Source organism: Acinonyx jubatus, chromosome E2, assembly GCF_027475565.1.
Source record: "Acinonyx jubatus isolate Ajub_Pintada_27869175 chromosome E2, VMU_Ajub_asm_v1.0, whole genome shotgun sequence".
NCBI lineage: Eukaryota > Metazoa > Chordata > Mammalia > Carnivora > Felidae > Acinonyx > Acinonyx jubatus.
The window spans coordinates 16,896,432-16,924,365 of NC_069396.1; the positions used below are offsets into that span (position 1 = coordinate 16,896,432).

The following is a 27,934-nucleotide window of genomic DNA, read 5'->3' on the forward strand; positions in this document are numbered from 1 at the left end:
AACCTAAGACTTAAATCTTCATTTAAACTTTTCTTTTACCCCATTATCTTGAAGAAATTCCCTCCAAGCTATGAATGTACAACCCAACCATATACAATGGCCTTACTTTTAAATCTGCTTCCCATAAGACATAAAAATATTAAAAGATTTATAATATTAAAATATTATGAATCATGCTGTTAATGCTATTGTCATTTGCTCCTAAATTCAATCCAAATTACAGTTTTACAGTATCCACTGCCCAGTGAAAGAATTCTTGACAATGCATGAAAAATAGCCCTAAGTTGGTGCTAACTGCCTCATGTTAAGAGGTCACATCTATTTTTCTTGTGTTATCTTTTAAATTAGATAAGAAAGGAATGAAATTCTAGGTTTACAAACACAGAATATGAAGGAAGAGAATAGGAAATCCATGATGGAAAGGCAGTTTCCTGAGGAAAGACTTCCTTAGAAAACAAAATAAAATCACTTCTAGATATTTTTTTTTAAGAGAAAGAGAGAATGGTCACAAGTTTTCTTTTTAGGATGGTAAAAATGTTCTAAATTTGGATTATGGTGGGGCACCTGGGTGGCTCAGTCAGTTAACCATCTGACTCTTGGTTTTGGCTCAGGTAGCGATCTCACAGTTTGTGAGTTCGAGCCCCACAGTGGGCTCTGCACTGACAGCATGGAGTCTGCTTGGGATTCTCTCTCTCCTTCTCTGTCTGCCCCTCCCCTATGCATGGTTCTCTCTCTCTCTCTCTTTCTCTCCCTCAAAAGAAATAAGTAATTTTTTAAAAAAATTAAAAAAAAAACTAACCACTATTAAATCTTGTACACTCTAAATGGGTGAATTTCATGATATGTAAATTATTCATCAGTAAAGCTATTTTCCAAAAAAACGAGAAAGAGGAATAGAACAAGCACAAGTGAAAACTGTATAAGAGCAAGCTATGTCTCTCACTGTTCCTAATAAACCTTATGGATAAAAATATCTCTTCACACAACTTCTATTTGTAAAAAGTGAAATTATGAAGGCCAAGCTGAATGCTAATCTAATTTGCTTTTTAAGGGTCTTCTTTTGGAGGATCAGGAAAATGCTACAGGTATAGTTATCCTAAATTCAGTAAAATATCTTAAGAAAATATTATCAAGTTCTCATGACCGAGATGAAGAAATGGAGACTTAATAAAACAGATGACTCTAAGCAAAAGTACCCAAAAATGTACAGGTTCACCTGGAGGGAGGTGGCTACTACATCAACAGCCTAAGCAAAGATATCAAATTTATGAATGACACAGGCTTAAGAGGGATATATTGTGTGTCATAATGCATCACAGATCATGCAAGGCAGGAAAACCTGCCCAAAGGAATAAAGTGAAATTTAGTTAGGATTAATGTAACAGTTGGTAAAAACTGCTCTTTTTACTTAAAGGCACTTTCTCTTTTTTTTTAATTGAGAAATAATTTTACTTTTTTTCTTAAATGTTTTACTTCTTTACTTTGAGAGACAGAGCATGAGCAGGGGAGGGGCAGAGATAGAGAGAGAGAGAGAGAGAGAGAGAGAGAGAGAAGAGAGAGAGAGAGAATCCCAGTCAGGCACTGTGCTGCCAGGACAGAGCCTGATGCAGGGCTCAAACTCAGCAACCGTGAGATCATGACCAGCACAGAAGTCAAGAGTTGGATGCCTACCCACCTGAGCCACCCAGGCACCCCTCTTTTTTTTATTGTTATTTTTTATTTTATTTTAAGTAAGCTCTACACCCAATGTGGGGCTTGAACTCATGATGCTGATATCAAGAGTAGTATGTTCTATCAACTAAGCCAGCCAGGTATCCCTGTTGTCTAAGGAACTCTTTCCCTGGTCAGCCAGGCTTGAGGTGACTGTTGTCTTACCTATTTTTCCTATGAATGCTGCTAATTATGCAGTAATGTTTAACCAACTCACTTAATGGTACATTGTGAATTTTAGTTGACCAAAATCCCAGGTAAGTGCATTGCTTAAATATCCATGTAGTAGAATTAGGACAGATGTGATATAATAAATAATTCTGTTAATAGAAATTATTAACATGAGTGTATGAAAAAAGGAAATTGGGCAGAAATTGGAAAAAAAAGCTCAGAAGATCAAGAATTTGTCTTGAGTTGGTGCAATATTGCAGATCATAGGGCCATCAGGGGGAAGGAAGAAATGGAGGACTGAAATTATTTTCAGATATTGAAAACAAACCAAGGCTTCCCAATGTTGGGTGGGAAGGTGAACAGTGTAAAAATGGGCTGGGTGGGGGGTTTGTTTGCTTGATCATTCAGTAAACTCTAACTGATCCATTTATGTCACTGATTATTTTCTAGGTCAATTCGGTCTTTTATTCTTCAACACTGGCTATCAGGAGTTTCACTATACTGCATCAAACTCAAAGTAGACAGAAATCCTGTCCCAAGGGCACAAAGCAGTGTGAAAGAGAAGGGAAAAATTGGAAACTTAACAGTGCAGTTTATTTATTTATTTTTCTCAGTTGGGAACTCAGTTCCCTAACCGGGGATAGTCCAAATCCCATTCTCTACTGCTTCATTCTGTAAATTGCTCAGTCCCATGAAAAGGTGAAAAGACTTCAAACCCTCATACTTTCTCACCTTTCCCTGGAAGTGTTCAGGAAGATAAAACATAGGAAAGAGCTGAGAAAAGGCATGCTTTTCTTGTTCTTTCTCCACAAAAGAACATTAATAACACAAGTGCCATTTGGGGATGGGTCAGGCACTGTGCAAAGCTTATTATATACATTTCTTAACTTAATTTCAAAACAATCCTGAGGTAGGTTGTACCAATAAAGAATATGAAGATTGTGCAACAGTAAAAAATAAAAAGCATACGTGATAGAACAAAGGAAAGGAATGATGAACGATGGTTTCCTTTGATGGGGAGAAAGGACAGGGCAAAGGATGAACAGAAATAAGTAGGGCTGGACGGTGGGCTCATAGATGTTCTTTTGCTAAAATATATAATAAATCAATAAATACAATAAAAATTAAGATTATGCATGGACAGTATGTAGCCTCAGAGAGTTGCTCTAAGATGATCTGCTAAAAAGAACTCTGTAAGTTATCATTCCTTTTCTGGAATTTGTATCCTCAACCTCACCCTTCTTGACCTGATGGCTAGCGTGTAATGTTCTGTTGCTTTTGGATCAGAAAGTAAAGGCCAAATTTGTCAGAGAGCCCACTTACTTTATGACTTTTCTGAAAACTACCCTATTTACTTTAAGGTAAGTAACAAAATAAATAAAAGTTGTACACAACTAATACTACAGACCTTAACTCCATGCACAGATGAATGATAAAAGGTGGGAGAAGGGGGACTCTGGAAATAAGATGCTTCTGTTCAACTGTCAAACAAGCAGCCATGAATGGAAATATTTGTGGAAAAAAGGAGGATACTTTCTGCTGGGAATGCTTTAAAATTTAACAAAAAGTAAACTAATGATATAACGCACATATTTTATATATATATATATATATATATATATATATATACACACATATATATACATATATAATACATTATATATAATAATAATACATACATTATATATATATAATAATGAATGCTCCTTGATATCAGATGCAAACACTATTATACTGAAAAATTTAATTATAAATATCTGTACATTGTTTAAAAAATTGAGTTTTACTTATTTTTTTACACTCTAAATATGAAGCTACTATAGCACCTGAAAGAGTTAAAAAACTTTCAAAAAGTCCTTGCAAATGGTTTGAGAATTGCCTCACTCTTCCATCTCTCTATTAACTATCTCAATAAGCTGATAAATCCCAAGGCTATGGTTTCATGTCAGATATTCTAAAACAAAATGCCTGGCACCTCCAATGTGCCAACATAGTTCTGCATTGAAGAGACACAGCATTCATTCTGTTAAAAACACTTCAGGCTTGACAGTCATCATACTTGGCATGTCCACTGGAAAAATGTACTGGCTGCAGGTCTACTGGATATTTGGTTTCTAAAAGATTATGAAGTCCAAGAATAACTAGTAGGTGATGCTCTTTTTTTAACAAATTTTTCTCCTCTCAGTTTAAGTCAATTAATAGTTTGCTATCACATATTTACTTAATCACATCACTTCTTCCTGATTATATTTTATTATTGTTTTTTGGGTTTTTAAAAATTTTCAGTTTATTTATTTGCTTTGAGAGAGAGAGAGAGAGAGAGAGAGAGAGAATGAGAATGAGTGGGGAAGGGGCAGAGAGAGGGGGAGAGAGAGAATATCCCAAGCAGGCTCTGCACTGTCAGCGCAGAGCCCAATGTGGGCTTAAACCCACAAAACAGTGAGATCATGACCTGAGCCAAAACCAAGAGCTGGATGCTTAACCAACTGAGCCACCCAGGTGCCCCTAAGAAAACTAATTTGAATTCCACAATCATTTTAATACATCATATTTTTTTCTTGTAAGTACTATTTTTCATCTAAAAACTTCACAATTATTTTCAAAATAACTTAAGACTTATGAAATATAAAATGGAGTATACTATTCAACTAACCATTTTAGTTATCTACATTCTAAATTCACTTATATTATTTTCAAAAGATATTACTTAAGTCTGTCCTAGAAAAAATAAGACATTCAATGTCATATCTATGGCATAAATTATTGAGTAAAACATTATGGTTTATTTACAATTTTCAAATATAAGAATACTTTTTCAATAGAGCTTTAAGAACTGTGGAGTTCAGACAGAGTCAAAGATGTGAGTATGAGAAGGACCCAGGGGGTGGGTGTCAGAAGCCTACCTGGGTGAGGAGGGTCATCTATGGGGATGAGGGGAAGGAGGGGTCTCTAGCATGGGGTTTCAGAGCCCAAACAGGGTGAGGAAAGCATTAATGGGAGGGGAAGGGAGAGAAGAGATATCCAGGTGCACAGTTCAAGCAAGGTAAAGAAATTATCTGCAGCCTAGTATGTGCTATCAGAGCCATACATTGTAATGTATACACACTTAAAATTTAGCTGATGTTTATGAAAACAGTAACGAATACAGATCTCTTCCACTGCTTAAGCGTTAACTATATTATATAACCATATATTTCATAGTCACTTTTTTGTAACTAAAGTAACCATGTCCTTGGGGGCACCCGGGTGGCTCAGTGGGTTAAGCGTCCAACTCTTGATTTCAGTTCAGGTCATGATCTCACAGTTCTTGGGATCGGGCCCTGCTGTCAGCACAGAGCCTGCTTGGGATTTTCTCTCTCCCTCTCTGTCTGCCCCTCCCCTGCTCTCTCTCTCTCTCTCAAATAAACATTAAAAAAAAAAAAAAAAGAGGGATAAAATAGCCATGCACTTATCAATGTATGTAATAATCTATCATTGAAAAGAAATAAGTGGAATTAACATGTTATTTTATCCATAGTTGTTGTTGATGTTGTTGTGTGCTGTCAGCACAGAGCCCGACTCAGGGCTCAACCCACAAACTAAGATCATGACCTGAGCCAAAATCAAGACTTAGATGCTTAACCGACTAAGCCACCTAGGCACCACCCCCCATCCATATTGTTTTTAAACTTGAAGACATTTAATAAATGATTATTTGCTCATTCATTTATATATTTATTTTTTAAATTTTTTATTGTTTATTTATTTTTGAGAGAGAAAGGGAGAGAGCCAGAACATGAGAGAGAGAGGGAGACACAGAATCCAAAGCAGGCTCCAGGTTCTGAGCTGTGAGCACAGAGCCCAACATGGGGCTCAAACTCACAGACCATGAGATCATGACCTGAGCTGAAGTCGGAAGCCCAAACAACTGAGCCACTCAGGTGCCCCAATTCATTCATATATTTATTAAACACAGAACTGAAGTGTCAATTATGTGCCAGGCACAATAATCTAGTAAATAAAATAGATGGAATTCCTAACATCAGTGTTATTTCTAACTGCACAGACCCTGCATTACAACAAGGTAGTTCAGAAGTTTATTCTCTAGGGGTACCTAGAGATTTTCTCTCTCCCTCTCTCTCTGCCCCTTCTCCTCACTCTCTCTCAAAAATATATAGTAAGCATTTTTTTAAAGCTAATTTTCTTTAAAAAAATTTTTTTAATGTTTATTTATTTTTGAAAGAGAGAAAGACAGAGCATGAGTGGGGGATGAGCAGAGAGAGAGAGGGAGACACAGAATCTGAAGCATGTCCAGGCTCTGATCTGTCAGCACAGAGCCCAACGCAGGGCTCAAACCCTCGAACCATGAGATCATGACCTGAGCTGAAATTGGACACTTAACTGACTTAGCCACCTAGGTGCCCCTAAAGTTTATTTTCTAAAAGAAGAAAAACTTAATTTTGTCACTAGTAATCCATTTTGTATGCATAGGTGCAGACACTAAAGTGGCCTGTGTCTCTGTTTTCAAACAGCTTACAGTCCAGTGAGGTAGACAGCAAGTACATAAATAACCAATGGAATCAGTACCAAGACATAGATGTTATGTACAAAAAAAAAGAGAGAATAAATATAAAGAGGGCTAGGCAAGAATGGTATGAATGGAATGAATGTGTTTTTATGAGATTAACCTAAAATTCACATAAAAAGCATAGAATTTTAGAAACTGGTGAAAGTATTCAGCATAACTCTCAGTTTTTACAGAGAAGAAATTATATTCCAATTAGGTTATGACTTGATTACAACAGCCAAGACTAGATGGAGCTGGTTTCTGAACAGGAGAATAGCTGCTGAAAGATAAATCTTTTCTCCAACATTCCTGTCTATGCAATTAGAATGAATGAATGAATATTATGAATGAATGAGCAAATCATCTACCATGACTGATTCTACCCAAACAATGTAAAACATTAATTCTTGTTTCCGTTCCCCAGAGTCTCAGTGAGGGAAAACCAAACAAACAAAAATCTTATTTTCCTTGTTATCACTACCAGAATGTTCCACCACTTTAACTAAAAATGTCATTTTTCTATAGTATTTTCTACTCCAAATACCCTATTTCCCCATATTCCATCTTCCATTCTGTTACCACTTAAACTACCATTTTCTTTTTTTTTTTAAGTTTATTTATTTATTTTGAAAGAGAGAGAGAATAAGTAGAGGAGGGGCAGAGAGAGAGAGAGAGAGAGAATATCCCATGTGGGGCTCCACTTCATGAACCATGAGATCACAACCTGAGCCAACGCCACATGCTTATTAACCAAATGAGTCACCCAGGCACCCCTAAACTACTGTTTTTTCTTTTTTTTTAATTGAAAAAAAAGTTTATTTATTTTTGAGAGAGAGAAACAGAGAGACAGAATCCCAAGCAGGCTCCACACTGTCAGTGTAGAACCCGATACTGGACTTGAATTCAAGAACCGTGAGATCTCGACCTGAGCCAAAATCAAGAGTCAGCCGCCCAACAGAATGAGCCACCCAAGCGTACCTAAACTACCATTTTCTTAATGAACAAACATAAATTTTCATATTTTAGGATCTCCATTTTCACTTTAAAAAGTGATTTCCTGTAAAATTTCTTTTCTATTCATATAACATGATTTTTTTTCCTCCCTCAAGCCAATACTGAATAAATCAACAATGCTCACTTTTTCCTCTCTACTCTACACAAGCATTATCAACAAACAGAATATGCAAACCTTATAATTTTTTTTAAAGTTTATTTTATTTATTGGGGGGGCAGGGAGAGGGAGGCGGGGGGAGAGAGAGGGGGAGAGGGAGAGAGAGAGAGAGAGAGAGAGAGAGAGAGAGAGAGAGAGAATTCCAAGCGGGCTCCATGCTGTCAGCACGGAACCCAACACAGGACTTGATTCCATGAACTGTGAGATCATGACCTGAGCCGAAATCAAGAGTCAGACACTTACCCAACTGAGCTACCCAGTTGCCCCTAAACCTCCTACTTCTAGACATAAGCTGGTTGTTTAGAGAGCAAAATATTTGTCTACCATGAGCAGCAATAAACAAATGAACAAGTTCATTACTTCTGCCTTTTAATTTAGGACAGTAGTAATCAATGAGGAAGATCAGAATTGCATATGGAAATACGTGGTGTTTTTTTTTTTCCCTTGAATGAAGATGCCCTGGGATTCCATCACAGACCTACTGAATAAGGGTTTACAGTAGGCAGGATCATAGAATGCATATTTATAAAGCTCCACAGTTGATTCTGGCAAAGAGCCATTACTTTAAAGCATGAAATTTAGTCTCAAATGTTAAGGCATAAGTTTATTACCTCCTTAAGTATGGCTATTTTTCCCCCTAAAAGGTAAAAAAGAAGAGTAACAAAGAGTTGAACCATCCTTTGCAAGATTACTTAAATTTTAAACCTTGAAGAGAAAACAATTATATTTACATATCAAAAAGAAGAAATGAGTGTTGTCTATCATTCTTGACTTAAATGACAATTGTTATTTCACATGGCAATAGGTAATTTTAGATATTTGATACTTGTATTTGATACATGTAGTCTTGAACAATACCTAAAATAATGAAGCAAATTGGTACATTTCTTGTTATTTTGAACCTGAGAGATATTATCTAGAATTACCGCTTAGGGGCAAAACCCAAAGATTTTCAATGGGTAAAATTCTGACAGCATAGAGTATTCTTCCAGATCATTTACCTCCTGACTATTCTCTATTTACAAATAACATTTGTTATAACATGAAAATACTTTGTTTCTTACAAAAAAAGAACAGCTTTTGATTTTGATATAGTGAGTAGATGTCACTTTACTGATCAGCAAAGCCTCTCTTTTTATACTTTAAAACATTTTTTTTAATAATGTTTATTTATTTTTGAGACAGAGAAAGAGCATGAGTGGGGGAGGGGCAGAGAGAGAGAGAGGGAGACACAGAATCCAAAGCAGGCTCCAGGCTCCAAGCTGTCAGCACTTCAAGCTGTTAGGCTCCAAGCTGACCCGGGGCTCGAACCCATGAACCATGAGATCATGACCTGAGCCGAAGTTGGATACTCAACTGACTGAGCCACTCAAGTGCCCCTCTTTTTATTAATTCTGATAATGATTTTTAGTTGTCATTTTACAACAGCAAATGAAAGGGTAGCTTATGCAATCTTTTATGCCATGGTGTGGTCCATAAACAGAAACAGATAAACAGCTCTAGAAAATTGAAAATTGTTCCAAAAATAAATTATATCTGGTAATATTACAATTTAAAATTTACAAAATACTTGTTTATATTTATAATCATAGTATTGATATATGAAAAGGTGCTTTAACGTAAAGTATATATAAATAAAATAATTACTACTATCTTAATTTCAGAATAAATTGTTACTTTTTTCAGTGTTTTAACTTTTTGTATATAATTATATATTATTTACATATTTACACAAATTATAAACATTCATATATTGATTATATATCATTTACATAAATTAAATAAGTTATTTATATAAATAAAATTGGTAATTATTACTATCATAATTTCAGAAGAGATTACTTTTTTTCAGTGTTTCGACTTTTTATTAAAGCATAACATATACATATAGTAAAGTATACATAACTTAAGTTTTGAGCTTGAATAATTTTAAAAAGTGAACACACACATAACTACCACCCAGCAGATTATGCATCCTTCATGCTTCCTCTCAGGTACGAGCCCTAGAAGTAACCAATCTTCTAACTTCTATCACCATAAATTATAGTTTTGCCTATTTTTGAGCTTTATATAATAAAAAAAAAATCATACAGGACATATCCTTTTGTGCCTAGCTTCTTTTACTCAGCATTGTCTGTTCAGGTTATTGATGTTGCTTATAGCTGTTCATTCTTTTGCAATGCTATATATTACTTTGTTGTATGAATAGTCTACAATTAATCCACTCTGCTGTTAAATGATCGAGTTGTTTATAGTTTTTACTTATTCCAAAAATATGGCTAAGGACATTCTTACATGCACATATATGTACTTCCTTTGGATATATACCTAGAGAAAATTGCTCGGTCACAAGGTATGTGTATACTCAACTTCAGTTGTTGGCACTAAATAGTTTTCCCAAGAGGTTGTATCAATATACACTCTCATCATCAATGTATAAAAATTCTGGCTATGGCACAAGCTCAGTCATAAAAAAATGTTTTCATAATTTTTTTAGAGGCTATCTGGTGGAGATGGAGTGGTATCACACTGCGATTTTGATATGATAACTAATGCTTTTGAGCACATTTACATATGTTTATTGGCCATGTGGTTAACTTCTTTTTTTTTTTAAGATTTAAAAAAAGTTTATTTATTTTGAAAGAGAGGAGAAAGTGCTAGTGTGGTGGGAGGGGGAGAGGCAGAGGGAGAGGAAAGAGAGAATCTCAAGCAGGCTCTGCACAGATCAGAGCCTAACCCAGGACTCAACTGACTGAGCTACCCAGGTGCCCCAGTATACACTTTTTTAAAAGATTTTATTTTTAGGAGCGCTTGGGTGGCTCAGTCGGTTGAGCATCTGACTTCAGCTCAGGTCATGATCTCACGGTTTGTGAGTTCAAACCCCTGCATTGGGCTCTGCACTGACAGTGCAGAGCCTGCTTCTTCAGATCCTCTGTCCCTCTCTCTCTCTGCCCCTCCCCCTGCTTGTATGCATGCTCTCTTAAAAATAAAGATTTTTTTAATTAAAAAAAATAAAAAACGTATACATATGTGTAAGTATAGCTATAAAGTTACACAACAGAGCACTATTTGTTGAATGAATACTAACAAGTGCCTATTTTATAACCCTTCAATCTTACCCCTTTCCATTCTCCTCTTTCTCTCAACACTCTCAAGGTACAATGATTTTCAATCCTTCAGCCAAGCACCCCCTTACTTTTATTTCTTTGCAAATGCTATCGCTTCTGTCTGAAACACTGACCTTCCCACAGCCCTTTCAAATGTTACTTCTTCCCAAAAACCTTTTCCTGACCACTCCAGTCTTGGTTAAGTATCCATTCTATGTATTCCCTTTAACAGAATATGTTTTATACACTGTTTCACAACTGCCAATCAATCTATATGTATTTCTTATTAGACTATTCACATCGTAGCTGTCAGTTTCGTTCACACTGATCTCAGCAATAGCACAGTGCCTTGCACAACAGGCATCATTTGATGAATGTATGAATGAGCAAGAAGATAGAAGCGGTGGGAATACATAAGATTGCTAACAGACCATATAAAGAATAAAGAGGGCAGAAGGATCAGAATAAGAAACGAAGCAAGAAGCTAGAGTCAGAGGAGAGCCTGAAGAGTACAGCGTCCAAAAAAAAAAAAAAAAAAAAAGAACAGTCTTGGTATGGACTGCCAAAAATGAAAATGCCTCATTCAGTTCAAGTAAGGAAAAACTTGAAAGAATGTATTTATTTGATGTGGCAAAAGGTATTTCTTGATACTTTTGCCAAAGAAGTATCAAGGGAGTGATGGGGAGAGAAGCCAGAAGGCAAAGAGTTGAAGACCAAATATAAGTGAGGAAGTAAATGCAGTGCAAGCAGAAATATACACTACTATTTCATAAAGTCCTTCCAAAGACAAGGAAAAACTACTTAAGGAGACAGGACCAAATAAAGGGTTCATTTAACTTTATTGTGCAGAAAAAGAAATTGTGTATATGTTTGATGATATAAGGGAAACAGCCAGGAATAAGGAAATGTTTGAAGATCCAAGAGTGGACATATAGAAGAGATTTAATTTAAAAAGTGTGATCAGGGGGTGTCTGAGTGGGTCAGTTGGTTGAGATGCTGACTTCAGCTCAGGTCATGATCTCACATTTCGTGGGTTTAAGCCCCACATTAGGCTTTGCACTGGCAGCGCAGAGCCTGCTTTGGTTTCTCTGTCTCTCTCTGTCTCTCTCTCTGTCCCCTCCCCATGCACTCTCTCTCAAAAAATAAACATTAAAAAAAAAAAAAACACCATCAGGTTTGACAATTGTGAAATTATAACTGAATTTCCTAGCAAATGCTTACATGCTAACAAAAGGTTTAGGAACAACTAGATGGTGAAGAAGTTGAGATCAGTATAACAATGACTAAATAAAAATTTTCCAGGGCATTTTTATAGGATTATACTACCATAAAGAATTCATTTTCCTTTATAAGTACAATTTTTTTGGAAATTATATCATATACAGAGGAACTTCCATGGAAATCATAGTTTAAAAGTTTGACAACTACTGCTACAAGAATACAAAAACATGAAAGAAAATGAAAAAGAAGAGAGGAAAATATTAAAATGAGGTAACTGTCATGGAATCAAGTCCAAAAGATTGGGGCCATCTTAGGAAAAGACTGGGCATTTCTTCCAATGACATGAGAGAAAAAGAAAATAGAAAATAAGAAGACCCAAACAAAAATTTGAGATGAAGAGGTAAAAAGTTGAGGGACTTCAGTGGGATGGTTTTAAAATGCTGTAGAAGATAAGTCAATTCTTTTATTGTATTTTTAATTTTATTTTTAATGTTTATGTATTTTTAGAGAGTGTACACATGCCACATGCATGCACACATGTGCGAGAGGAGGAAGGGCAGAGAATGAAGGAGAAAGAGAATCTCCAGCAAACCCTATGGTGAGTCTGACATGGGCTTGATCTCACAAACTATGAGAACATGACCTGAGCCAAGATCAAGAGTTGGATGCTTAAAACTTGAGACAGCCACCCAGCTGGCCCTTTTTTTTTTTTTTTAATTTTATAGAAAGAAAGCAAGAGCAGGGGAAAAAGGCAGAGGGAGAAAGAGAGGGAAAGAGGGAGAGAGAAAGGGAGGGAGGGAGGGAGGGAGGGAGGGAGGGAGGAAGGGAGGGAGAGCGAGAGAATTGCAAGCAGACTCCATGCTCACTGCTGAGCTCAACATGTGGCTCGATCTCACAACCCTGGGATCACTGACCCAAGCTGGTATCAAGAGTCAATACCCAACTAACTGACTGAGCCATCAAGGCATCCTGAGAATTCAATTATTTCTATTTGCCAATGGCTGTGCTATAGAAGTAGATGCTTAAGAGGCATGTAAGAAATCCTTCCATACCTATCATGTTTAAATGGCTAATTATATCATATAGAAGAATTAAGAGGTTAAGACTCAGGGGATAAGTGTTCTAATACAAGAGAGTATGAATATTATTATTAAATAAAAATACACGAATTTTCATTTGGCTTGATCAGAAAGTCAAAATCATGATATACTATTAGTAGGCATTTAAAATATTATTGTAATCTTTTTTGCACGAAGGGGGAATAAGGAAGGAAGGAGAAAACCACGTCTGCAATCACTATAACAAAGCAGTATGATCCCTATGTTAGCATACCAATACTATTTACAATAAATAAGAGATAGGTAGCAGGTCATAATGAAAGAGCAAAGGCAGTGAGAACTGAGCTCTCATTATATTTTTATCACTTATTTTCTGTGTGACTTTGGGCAAGTTACTTTTCTCAATCACAGTATGGCAGAAATATCTATCTAACTTATAGAGTTATGAGCACTAGCAATAATGTATACAATATGCCTAGAAAGCACTGGCCACCATCATGTAAGCATATGATTATTGTGCTGATGACTAATTAATTCAAAAGTAATTTACTGTGAGCCAAAGATACAAAATTGAGTAAGACAAAAGAGGTCCCTGTCTTTAAGGAGTTTTTCTGTAATGAGAGAAACAGAAAATATTCTGGAACAAGGAACTAGTTTTTAAATACAAAGTGGAATGAATGCTATGAAGAAAACAAACAGGGGCAGCTGGGTGGCTCAGTCAGTTAAGCCTCTGACTTCGACTCAGGTCATGATCTCTCGGTTCCTGAGTTTGAGCCCCTCATCGGGCTCTGTGCTGATAGCTCAGAGCCTGGAGGCTGCTTCGGATTCTGTGTCCCCCTCTCTCTCTGCTCCTACCCTGCTTGTACTCTTTCTCTCGAAAGAAAGAAAGAAAGAAAGAAAGAAAGAAAGAAAGAAAGGAAGGAAGGAAGGAAGGAAGGAAGGAAGGAAGGAAGGAAGGAAGGAAGGAAAACAAACAGGAATCTGTAAGAAAGAATGTGAGAACTACTTTAAGAGAAGATAGTTCTTCTATCTAAGGGAGGCTTCTCTGAGTGGTTCCTGAGGATAAAGAATCAGCAACTCAAAGCAGAAAGAAGAAAAACATCTGAGGCAACAGCAAGTATAAAAGACTTTAGGCAGGTAAAGACATGGCATGTCTGAGTAACCAAATGGTGCATAGTGTGACTAAAACACAGTAACCAAGACATTCTCCTTGCTACAATGAGATATGGTTAGTGGGTATGGCAGAGTAGATTATGCAGGGCCTTAGCATCTTTGAAAAGGTCAAGATAATGGTTACTGAATGAATGGATAGATGGATGCATGCAAGAAACAGAACTCAAAGTTCACACAAACGACTCACAAGAAAGAAATATCTAATGATATGGCCAGCATCTTTAAAAAACGAAAATGAGGGGCACCTGGGTGGCTCAGCTAGTTAAGCGTCCAGTTAAGCTCAGGCCATGTGTGATCTCGCAGTTCGTGAGTTCCAGCCCCACATCAGGCTCTGTGCTGATAGCTCACAGCGGAGACTGCTTCGGATGTCGTGTCTCCCTCTCTCTTTGCCCCTCTCCCACTTGCACTGTCTCTCTCTCTCAAAAATAAACAAACATTTTTTAAAAATTGGGGGAGGGGGTCCTGGGTGGCTCAGTTGATTAAGTGTCCGACTTCGGCTCAGGTCATGATCTCATGGTTCATGAGTTCGAGCCCCACATCAGGCTCCACGCTGACACTGCAGAGCCTGGTCAGTATTCTCTCTTTTCCCACCTCTCTCTGCCCCTCCCCTGCTCACTCTCTCTGTCTCTCTCTCGAAACACATAAATAAACTTAAAAAATTAAAGAAAAACTTTTTAAATAAAAAATAAAAGTGAAAACAGTCAAGTTCAACTTACATTAGTTCACTTTGTAGGTAAGAAACAAAGTAAAAAATATAGGAATAATTACTATTTTCCTAGTAAGCCTAAAAACACAGATGCTAGGGTAAACAAGAGCTAAAAACATATTAACAACACAGTACTGCAGCTGCTCCCCCAACCTAAAATCTCCCAACTTAAAATGTGCCAAAAATTTACATGTAAACTGGTTATAATTTGTGATTGTCACTACCACAACCCTATAAACTCTGTTACGGATGAAGCCACTTGGCTTAAATTACATGCAGTCACTGAGAGGTTACCAGGAACCACTGAGTGGAAGTATTAATTGGAGTTACTAACAATAATAAAAGTCATAATTCCTACTCCCAAAAGGGTATGCAATGAAGAAGTATTACTGACATATTCCATGAGCATTATTTATTTTATTCCCAAGGCAATCAGGTGAATACCTCATGCTCATTTCAAGATAACTCTAATTTCACTTAAAAATACAAAGCTTTTCTTTCTGCAGGTCTTGCATCTTCTATAAGACATATCTGGACTCCAGATATATTTGGCCTGCACAGTGTTCTAAAACATTTCGAACTAGCTGTCAACGTTTAATAATGGGATTTTACATAAAAATCTAGATTTCTGGCTCCTCTTGACAAATCAGAAGATCTGGCAACATTAAGTATATATTCCCATAAGGAAAACTGGAGCTGCCTCTTTTAGTGTGCTTTCCAGTTACTGTAAGTACCATTCAGCCAATTTCACTGATTTGCATTACACTCTGAGTCTTGCTGGCATCCGAGTCTTCAACCTCGACACTTGGGAGTTATGTGATTGAGGTCTTTTTATGAAATGGGAGGAGAAGCCGACAAAAGTCTTTCCTGAGAAACTTTGCAATGGCTTAAAGACTTTAATGGTGGTCTCAACTTTCTGCAACGATCATCAAAATTATAATTTTCTTGATCCCTATCCAGAGGCAAATTTAATAAGAAAGAAACAGCATATGATAGTCAAGGGCTGATAAGTACCTAATCTTCCAGAGGGTGAAATAAGGATGTAGTACCCAAACCCTTCCTATTAAACAAGTTGGACACTCAACTGACTGAGCCACCCAGGCACCCCCAGAAACATTTTTTTTTTTTTTTAATATAAAAGAGAAAAGGAGCACCTGGGTGGCTCAGTTAGGTTAAGCATCTGACTTCAGCTCAGGTCCTGATCTTGCGGTTCTGAGTTTGAGCCCTGTGTCCGGCTCTGTGCTGACAGCTCAGAGCCTGGAGCCTGCTTTGGATTCTGTGTCTCCCTCTCTCTCTGCCCCTCCCCACTCAATCTCTGTCTCTCTCTCAAAAATAAACATTAAAACATTTTTTTTTAAGTATAAAAGAGAAAATAAAGTCACTTCAAATCCCAATTCTCAGAGATCATCATTCTAACATTTTATTTCCTACTAGTCTTATTTTTTAAAATAAAACTGGGATCATTACTTTGTATCTAATTTTTTTAATTAAAAAATTTTTAATGTTTATTTTAATTTTGGGGGGGAGGGGCAGAGAGGAGGACAGAAGATCCAAAGTGGGCTCTGTGCTGACAACAAAGAGACTGATACAGGGCTTGAACTCAAGAACTGTGAGGCCATGACCTGAGCTGAAGTCGGACACTTAACCCACTGAGCCACCCAGGCACCCCTATTTAATTTTTTTTAAGTTTATTTATTTATTTTGAGAGAGAGCTGTGCATGCACAAGTAGGGGAGGAACAAAGAAAGAGAGGGAGAGACAGAGTCCCAAGCGGGCTCTGCACTGTCAGCAGAGCCCAATACTTGACCTCATGAACCTACTTGATCTCATGAACTGTGAGATCATGACCTGAGAGGAAATCAAGAGCCAGTCGCTTAATTGACTGAGCCACCGAGGCATCCCTCTATCTTCTTTTTTTTTTTTTAATTTAACATCCATCATGGGCACTTCCCTGCATTAACTATTCTTTGAAAATGATTTATAAGAATAGCACAGATTTCATTAATGAACACTTATTTTTTTTAAATGTTTATTTATTTTTGAGAGACAGAGCAGAAGTGGGGGAAGGGCAGAGAGAAAGGGAGACACAGAATCCAAAGCAAACTCCAGGCTCAGAGCTGTCAGCACAGAGCCTGATGCGCGGCTCAAACTCAAACCGTGAGATCATGACCTGAGCCGAAGTCAGACGCTCAACCGACTGAGCCACCCAGGTGCCCCATTAATGAACACTTATTAAACAAAAGATGATAACTGGGGCACCCGGGTGGCTCAGTCAGTTACGCATCAGACTTTGGCTCAAGTCATGATCTCGTGGTTTGTGAGTTCGAGCTCTGCATCGGGCTCTGTGCTGACAGCTCGGAGCCTGGAGCCAGCTTCGGATTCTGTGTCTCCCTCTCTCAAAAAATTAAATAGATGATAACCAAAATTTCTCTACCTTTCCTTAACCTAGAAAAGGAAATAATTTTAAGTTGTACCCTGAAGGAAATAATTATTATTTCATCTTAGTTTAAAAATCCTCCCATTGAAAAAATGGTCTTATGCCTTAAATGCCTTTCATTTAAAAAAACTGGAAAGGTGAAGTTTGGAGTTCTACAACCAAAGTAAGTAGCAGAGCAAGGATTTTTGAATATAGGTCTGTTCTGGCTCCAAAGCCTAAGCACTTAACCACAACACTATATATTACAGGATGGTTTGAGTATGGTCTTACTCAATTACATGTAGGTAGTCTTATTTAGTTACTGCATTCTCTAGATAAAGCTAAAAGACGCAAGTCTGAAGGATTCTCCTTGAAATTTAACAGCAAAATAAATTTATAAATAAAAGACAAATTTAGGTGCTTAGAACACTGTTCACCATAGTGAAGATACTACATTAAGTATGAGCTATTATTATTCACAGGAAATATCCATAACAGTACAGAAAAAAAATGTATGCACTACTTACTATGTTCATTGCAGTGATGTTTGTAACAGTTAAAAAGGAAAATAGCCCATGATCAAAGGATTGGCTGATATAAGTATATTCTGTTATTTAAACCATAGAATATTCTGCAGTAATAGCAAAACAGATCTCTATTTAATAATATCTATAAGCAGATAAGAAAACATGATTGTATAATCCAATTTATGCAGAAATATATGAATATGTAGATTTGTACACATACATAGATGTCTGAAAGAATAATCACCAACATATTAATAGTGGTTATATCAAGAAACAGCACACTTTCATGTGATTAATCCTTGTTTTGTACTTTCGCATTTTTAAAAATTCAAGGAGTGTCTGTGTGTGTATTTTAATTCTAACAGATTAAACATAAGGCAGCATTAGCAGGGAAAAGTACAAAATGAAAAAGAAAAAGACCAATGGGGTACAACTTTAAGAAAAACATGAGATTTTGTTTTGAAGAATTCCTTTACCCTGTCCTTAGAGTTTTTCTATCATATTGATCCTAACCACTCATCTTCAACATTCCTGAACCATAGCTTCCAAGTTTTGATAGAAAAAACTGAAACCACATAGGATGACACATCCATATCATGAAATATAATGTAGCCATTAAAAACAAAGACACAGATCTATTTGGACCATAGAAAATATATTCTTGAGTGAGGGAAGCACGCTACAGCTGTATAAAACCTAACGAAAATAATCTCACTTATGTAAAAAATATGTATATGTATCAAAATATAATAGTGGCTATCTAGGAGAGATGAAATTTTTTGTGAGTTTTACTTTATTCTTTATATTTTTATATTGTCTAGAGTTGTCACAATAAAAAATAAAGCTAAGTTACACTCCATTTATTAACCTAGAGTGGTATTCAAAATATATTAAGAGAAAAGAGCAGGTTACAAAATTCATATGATCCTATTTTAGAAAAAACAAATATAAAATGCCCATACACACACAGAACAGACAGATAAGTACAGAATGAGATACTGTACATCAAAATATGAACAGTGATTACCTCTGTGTGATAGGAGTACATATTATTTTCCTTTTCTACTTTATATGACTTATACTTTTACAAGAGCCTAGTTCTTTGTGTAATAAGCATTAAAAAGTATAATTTTATTATAATTTGAAAAAATAAGCTTTCAATTTTTGAGAACTTTCTAAAAATATCTTAAGCACCCAAAAAGAATGACTTGTCCTAAAAAAATTAATTTTTCTTCAAATATATATATACTCAACTTTTTCTCAAAATATCTAGAGCAAATTAGACATTCACATTCAAATGTTTTTAAGCACCAGCATAATGAAAAACATTATTTCATGTAACTTCATAATAACTCTGTTAGATAAAGAGGAAATGAGGATGAAAGGATTAAATTAAATAAGACTAGCAAAATGTAAAACTGATTATTTAAATACATGTTTCCTGACTATAAATTCTCTACTTTCTCTCACTATCAAACAGGTACCTCTAAATGAACTGAATTGCAAATAATATGTAACAGGAAGTAATTTTTCCCCGGTGGCCAGCCTGTAACTATCTAAAGCTTTTCTACTTCATATAATTCACTCAGAATAAGAAAACTAAGCCTTGAAAACCAGACACCTTAGATAATACAATCGTTAGTAAAGAAGAGATGGTTGGAAGTATTAGTTGCTATTGTACTGGCAAAAATTGTTTTCTAACCCAAAGAAACTTTGGCACTGTTAGTATGTCTACAATCAGATAAATCAAGATACCACCCAAAGGAAAACAGCCACACACAGAGAATGCCAAAATGACTAAAAAAATAATACTTATTCTGCTGTATTTAAAATGTGATGTTGGGGTGCCTGGGTGGTTCATTTGGTTGAATGTCCAACTCTTGGGTCTCAGCTCAGGTCAAGATCTCAGGGTCGTGAGATTGAGCACCACGTTGGGCTGGCTCTCTCTCTCTCTCTCTCTCTCTCTCTCTGCCCCTCCCTTGCTCATTCTCTCTCTCAAAATAAAAAAAAACATTTAAAAAAAAATGAATAAAATGTGATATTTTCAGGAAGAAATAGAAAATTTGAGCACACCCATAACCAGCAAAGAAATTGAATCAGTAATCAAAAATCTCCCAACAAACAAGAGTCCTGGGCCAGATGGCTTCCCAGAGGAATTCTACCTGACATTTAAAGAAGAGTTAATAACTATTCTTCCCAAACGGTTCCAAAAAATAGAAATGGAAGGAAAACTTCCAAACTCATTCTATGAAGCCAGCACTCCCTTGATTCCAAAACTAGACAAAAAGACCCCACTAAAAAGAATCACAGGTCAATATCCCTAATGAACATGGATGCAAAAATCCTGAATATAATACTAGCAAATTGAATTCAATAGGACATTAAAAGAATTATTCATCATGATCAAGTGGGATTTATTCCTGGGCTGCAGGTCTGGTTCAATATTTGCCAATCAGTGTGATATACCACGTTAATAAAAGAACAGATAAGAACCAAATGATCCTGCGAATAGATATAGAAAAAGCATTTGACAAAATATAGCATCCATTGTTGATAAAAACTCTCAACAAACTAGGGATAGATGGAACATACCTCAACATCATAAAGGCCGTATACAAAAGACCCACAGCTAATATCATCCTCAATGGGGAGAAACTGAGAGCCTTTCCCCTACAGTCAGGGACAAGACAAGGATGTCCACTATTCACCATTACTATTTAACACAGTACTAGAAGTCTTAGCCTCAGCAATCAGACAACAAAAAGAAATAAAAGGCATCGAAACTGGCAGGGAAGAAGCCAAACTTTCACTACTTGCCAACAGCATGATACTCTATGTAGAAAACCTGAAAGCCTCCACCAAAAAATTGCGAGAACTAATACATGAATTCAGAAGAGGTGCAGGATATAAAATCAATGTGCAGAACTCTGTTTCCATTTCTATACACCAATAACGAAGCAGCAGTAAAAGAAATCAAGGAATTGATCCATTTGTAATTGCACCAAAATCATTAAGATACTTAGAAATAAACCTAACTAAAGAGGTAAAGGATCTGCACTCTGAAAGCTATAGAACGCTTATGAAAGAAATTGAAGATGACACAAAGAAATGGAAAAGCATTCCATGCTCATGGATTGGAAGAACACTGTTAAAATGTTTATACTACCCGTAGCAATCTATACATTTAATGAAATCCTTATTAAATACCACCAGCCTTTTTTGCAGAGCTAGAACAAACAATCCTAAAATTTGTATGGAACTACGAAAGACCCCTAATAGTCAAAGCAATCCTGAAAAAGAAAAAAACAAAACTGGAGGCATCACTATTTCAGACTTCAAGTTGTATTACAAAGCCGTAGTCATTATAATAGTATGGTACTAGCAGAAAAACAGACACATAGACCAATGGAACAGAGCAGAAAATGCAGAAATGGACCCACGACCATATGGTAAACTAATCTTTGACAAGGCAGGAAAGACTATTCACTGGAAAAAAGACAGTCTCTTCAACAAATGGTGCTGGAAAAAACTGGATGGCAACATAAAATGTGATGTTTTCCACTTTTTCTTGGGTACTAATAATGATCTTAGAATAAAAGTATGGTTTTTATCCTTTAAAAAAAGAGATAATGTAGCAACTATATTCCCATAATCATAACAACTTATGTAGCTTATGCAGCAACTATATTCCCATGATCATAACAACAACTTATGTAGTTTATGCTAGGTATGACTCTAAACACTTTACTCACATTAACTCATTTAATTCTTGCAACCCTATGATGAAAACTCTGTTATCGACAGCGTTTTACAGATGAGAAAACTGAGACACAGAGGTCAATAAACTTGTCCAAGCTGTCACACACCTAGGGAACAACATAATCAGAACCTGAAGCCAGACAGTCTTTACACGCACATCTTTACACGCACTGTCATCTCCATGTTAACATAACATCATGGGAGACAGTATGGTAAACATATAAAAAAATTTTTTTCAAATTGTCTTAATGTTTCAAAATTCTATATGGTCAGAGCAGAAGACTATTGCTCTTAAACAAGAACACTGGCCCCATGAAGTGAGATATTAAAGTTCCTACGTAGTTGGGCATTAGACCTTGGAATTAGATCTGCTATAAAGCAGAGAATAGGGTCCCACAACATAATTTCTGTGTGACCCATAATTTCTGTGGAGAAATTAAATAAGGCAAAAGTGTGTAATTACTGAAGTAAGTTGTTAGAAAACAACTCACCTTTGAGGCAACAAGAGACTCAGTGGGACATAAGTGGGACAAACCTTCTTATCCTGTCAGGCTAAGGGAAAAAAAGCCCGGAAAAGATATAGAATACAACTTAACAAATTAAAATATGATGTTGTCTACATCACTTTAGAATTTATTTTCTCCTTATGATCTTCTAACCTGAGACAAAGTAACTGTGAATGACAATTTTCCGATATTTACAAACTGAAATTCAACTGAGTTTTATTTTTACAATACAAAGAAATAGTACTGGTCTGTACTGTGAAATACCTATCTCTGAGAAATCCTAAACTTTGCCTAACGGTTTTTTAAATAAATGCTCAAACCTAAACTTATTAGAAAACCATTTTGCTTCCTTTGTATACCATAGCCTAATTGCCTAAAACAAGATTTGCCAATTCACTCGTTCATTTGGAATAGTCATATCTAGTCACCTGACACTTAGCACTCATTAAAATCTGTACTGAGAAGATGTACAAAAGCCAAAGTAAGGAGATTTTAGATACCTGGGTTGTCAAAGAATCACCTATGATGGAAGACAAATATACAGAAAAGGGATACAAGAAAACAAAGGAACAAAATAAAGTATCAAAGAAAATAGCTTCTTGCTGCTCAGAGATAGAAAGAGAGAAAGGAAGGAAGGAAGCAAGCAAGGAAGGAGGGAAGGGAGGAAGGCAGACACTTCTCTTTTAATTTCTGGGACTGGAATTCAAGAACCTTACCCTGAAGACTCAAAGGAGTGATCTGAATCATCTTGAAGTACAGACTCTGCAACTTGCAGTTTCTATTCAATTTTAAATAACCAAAATTAGGGATATTGCTTTGTACTGTCTATTCCTAGCTATTTTAACTGATAAAACCTTTTTTACTCTTATTTTTATTAAATGGTATCCTCTGAATTTCTGTACTGAATTTTATGTATATTTAAGGATTTTTTTGCAATTCAAATGTGGATGTGCTACTAGCACGAAAAAAACCATAATATGGTATTTTTCTCACAGAACGCACCATCCAGTCCCTTTATAAAGAGCTATGTTTACTACAATCCATTATCTCTGCAAAACACAATTAGTAGTCAAGTAGATGAACATTGTCCTGCTAAAAAGAAAGAAGGAAAAGGAAAGATCCAACACACTGAGATGGACCTTCCATATAATGTTCTGGTCTACTTTTGTTCAAGAACTAGATGATGAATATACAAATAGTTGTTAATGCAAGAAGGACCAGTACCTTTTCTCTACCAATTTCTCTCTAATTTGGCATTTGCAGATGGATAGGTTCTCTCTTCTGGACATATACCATAGGGTCCAACCTAAAATGATTTTTTCAAAAGAGTTTACTTTTCATGGCTCACTTTTTGTTTCATTTTGCTCATACAATAAAAAGACTGCTAAATTTCACTTCTAAGTCCATTTGATTTGGAATGTATCAAACTACAACTGGCTTCCATATGCTGGTTGACAACTGATGTTTCTGAAGAGGCCCAAAAGTTGAAGAAGACTTCTTAGTATAAAGGCATAAGAGAGCAAAACACATATAAATTTAAGGGAAAATGCACTTTTGTATTTACACACAAATAAGCATGGTGAGAACACAAATTTATCTTTCAGTTTTAGTTTACCTTTCTATTTTTAGAATTGGATGGCACCTCCCTCCAGAAGCTTGCCACCTCAAGCAGCCCATTATAATTCTACCAAATGAGTATATTCAACCCTGATTAAAGACCTAATCTTGGGGCACCTGGGTGGCTCGGTCGGTTAAGCATCCGACTTCGGCTCAGGTCATGATCTCACAGTACGTGAGTTCGAGCCCTGCGTCGGGCTCTGTGCTGACCGCTCAGAGCCTGGAGCCTGTTTCAGATTCTGTGTCTCCCTCTCTCTCTGCCCCTCCCCTGTTCATGCTCTGTCTCTGTCTCAAAAATAAATAAACGTTAAAAAAAAAAAAAGACCTAATCTCAAATTTTCTTTGGAGTTAGTTTCTATAATTAGGGGAAATATTAGACTACCAGTAAGTCATGGTATCCATCAAGAAATTCTTACTTATAAAAGCACCAATCATTTTACAACAATTATTATGAATTACCAGAGTGCCTAATTTATTTTTTTGTTGTTTTTTTTTAAAGATATGTTTACTTATTTTTTAAAGTTTACTTCTTTATTTTGAGAGACAAAGCGTGACAGAGAGATGAGCATGAGCTGAGTAGGGGCAGAGAGAGGAGGAAAGAGAATCCCAAGCAGGCTATGTGCTGTCAGAGCTGTCAGCATGGGACCTGATGCAGGGCTCCATGAACTGCGAGATCATGACCTGAGCCGAAATCAAGAGTCAGAAAGGGCCCCAAAGTGCCTAATTTATGCTTAAAACATTATTTATTCATAAAATCTACTTGTGCACAGAGTAATATGCATTTATTAGTAAACATACAAATACTAGTCAAGGTTAATTTACTAAATTGAATGATGTTCATATTTTCTCATTTATTCTCAAATTAAAACCTGAAGAACGGCAATAAGAAAACATTTCTAAATAGAAAGTATTTTTGTAGTGGAAGACCATAACAAAGCAAATTAAAGAAAAGGAAATTAAGCACTTTAATGCTCACCCCAAAAAATACTAAACCACCCAACAATGCCTCTTACCCAGGCCCTCTGATGAATACAATTACACCTATATTTAATCAAGCAGTTATGCAGAGTCCTCATTAACCCCTACTAATGTCTAATTAATCGTACCAACACAAAGAGAATACCTTTTTGAGACTTAGTACGGTTTACGGTTACCATAACTACAGAAGTGTGTCTCAACTTCACTAATGCAGCTTTTCTTCTTCCTGGCTCACTGCCACAATTCTGTGACATTTATTGGAAAACTGCAATCCACTCGCTACTATTAAATATAAACATTTGCTTTCCAGAAATCAACAAAATGAATCAACTATGCATATTAATAGTAAAAAAAAAATTTCCACTCTAAACGAGCTTAATGTGTCTACTCCATGAATTTTTCACAAAGTCATCTGTAGTCTAGACTGGCTCATCAAAATTTTGGGTTTGAGCATTCAAGATGCAGCACACTCAGTGATGTCTAGGTCATCCCATTCACATTTAAAGTTAAAGATTATGGGTCCCCTACAGAAAGAAGAGAAATTCACATATGAAAACACAAGAAAGAAAACCATATATGATTTAGATAACTAAAATATACTCTGTTAAATGGGACAGTCTCTTTTCAATGTACTACCACATAATTACCTCTGTCAGTAACTTCACCAAAAAAGTCAGTGTATATTAGACTCTTAAAATTACTTTTTAGGTGGCTCAGTTGGTTAAGCATCTGACTCTTGGTTTTGGCTCATGTCATGATCTCATGGTTCATGAGTATGAGCCCTGCTCAGGCTCTGTACTATCAGCACAGAGCCTGCTTGGGATTCTCTCTCTCCCTCTCCCTCTTCCCCTCCCCTGCTTGTGTTTGCTCATTCAAAATAAATAAACTTTAATTTTAAAAAAATTACCTTCTTCTGTTTTAATATATTTTTGTGGTAAAATATACATAACATAAAATTTACCACTGCTTTTTTTTTTTTTTTTTTTTTTTTTAGAGAGAGAATGACAGAGAGAGAGAAACAGTGCATGCACACATATGCAAGAGCCAGGGAGAGGGGCAGAGGGAGAGAGAGAGAAAATCTTAAGCAGGGTCCGTGCTCAGCCAAGAGCCTGATGTGGGGCTCAATCTCATGACCCTAGGATCATGACATGAGCTGACATCAAGAGTTGGATGCTCAAATGACTGAGCAACCCATGCACCCCACCACTGCATTTTTTAAGTGTACAATTCAATGGCCTTAAGTTCATTCACAATGTTGTGCAACCATCACCACTACCCCTTCACAGCACTTTTTCATCATTTCAAATATAAACTCTGTACCCATTAGACAATAACTCTCCAATGCCCTCTCACCATAGTCCCTAGTGACCACTATTCTACTTTCTATGTCTATTCTAGATACTTCAAGAAATCCTACAATATTTGTCCTTTTTGTACCTGGCTTATTTCATTTAACATATGTTTTCATCCACATTGTAAAATGTATTAGAATGTCATTCCTTTTTAAGGTGAATAATATTCCGTTATCTGCATAAGACCATATTTTATTTATCCATTCATCTGTTGATGGACACTTGGTTTTTAGTATAGTCAAAAATGTTGTGCAACTATCACCACAATAAATTTTAGAACATTTTTATCACTCTTCCAAAAGAACCCCCAAACCTTTTACTGTCATCCCTATCCTCAACTCCCACTTCACCCAAGGAACCACTAATCTACCTTCTGCCCCTATAGATCTGGCTATTCTGTACATTTCATATAAATGGAATCATACAATATGTGGTCTTTTGTGACTGGCTTCCTTTACTTAGCATGTTTTCAAGATTCATCCATGTTGTAGCATGTACCAGTAATTCATTTTTTTTATGCCAAATATTACTCCATTGAATGGATGTACATTTTATCCACCCATTCATCAGTTGATGTACATCTAGGCTGTTTCCACATTTTGGCTATTAAGAATAATGCTGCTATTATGTACAAGTTTTTGTGTATTTACAGAAGTTTTAATTTCTGTTGGGTATCTATCTAGAAGTGAGATTACTAGATTCTATGGTACCCTATGTTTAATTTTTTGAGGAATTACCAGATTATTTTCTAAAATGGCTATACCATTTTACACTTCCACTAGCAGTATACAAAGTGATTTGTCCACCAGCTTGCCACACCTGTCTTTTTGATTATAGCCATCCTAGTGGGTAGAAAGTATTATCTCACTATGCTTTAAATTTGCATTTCCCTAATGACCAATGATGCTGAAAAACTTTTCATGTGTTTATTGATATTGCATATATTTTTATTATTGTATCATTGCTTTTGTATTTTTATTGTATCAGTGTTTTTACATTAAAACATTTACATGGGGGCATCTGGGTGACTCAGTCGGTTACGTGTCTGACTTTGGCTGGGTCATGATCTCACAGTTCAAGAGTTTGAGCCTGCATCACTTCAGCTCCTCTGTCTCCTTCTTTCTCTCTATCCATCCCCAACCAGTGTGCATGTACGTGCTTGCACTCTTTTTCTCTCTCTCAAAAACAAATAAACATTACAAAAATCTATACATTTACCAATAATTATGGAAAAGATATTAAAGTCAGTATGTTCTTTTTTTAAAAATATTTACTCATTTTTGAGAGAAAGAGAGCACATATGAGTTGGGGAGGGGCAGAGAGAGAGGGAGACAGAGGATCTAAAAGCAGGATCTCCACTGTCAGCGCACAGCCCAATGTAGGGCTCAATTCATGAACTGTGAGATCATGACCTGAGCCGAAATCCGACACTTAACTGACTGAACCACCCAGGTGCCCCAAAGTCAGTATGTTCTTACATATAACTTAAATAAATATGTATAATAGCACAAGCAGTATTCTGCTATTATATAACATTATATATTATATAGACAAATAATTGTTCTATCAATAAAATGGAGTAGACTCTCTTCATACTGTATTCATGTATAGCCAACCACTTAAGTGTTTCTCTTAAAGAACACATTTTTGGGGCACCTGGGTGGCTCAGTCAGTTGGTTAAGCATCGGACTCTATATCAGCTCAGGTCATGATCTCACGGTTCGTTTGTGAGTCTGAGCCCTGTGTCAGGCTCTGCGCTGACTGTGAGGAGCCTATTTGGGATTCTCTCTCCCTCTCTCTCTGTGCCTCCTGTACTCATCCTCTCTCTCAAAAATAAATAAACATTAAAAAAATACAAAGAACACATTTTTATTCAAATAGAATCAATTTCTATACTTAAAAAGATGTCAATCGGGC

At 36.2% G+C, this 27,934-nt stretch overlaps 1 protein-coding gene across 5 annotated transcripts in view; it reads right to left on the reverse strand.

The window, feature by feature from the left end:
* The window catches only part of NFAT5 (nuclear factor of activated T cells 5), a 117,363-nt gene that overhangs the window by 75,251 nt on the left and 14,178 nt on the right, over nucleotides 1–27,934 (reverse strand). The window contains exon 1 of one of the 5 annotated variants that reach the window (XM_053210395.1): nucleotides 22,056–27,116. The exons of the other annotated variants lie outside the window; for them this stretch is intronic. The gene's annotated coding sequence lies outside the window, so the exon portion shown is untranslated. Of the gene's footprint in view, nucleotides 1–22,055; nucleotides 27,117–27,934 lie in introns of those variants that run through there. 5 annotated transcript variants of the gene reach the window in all.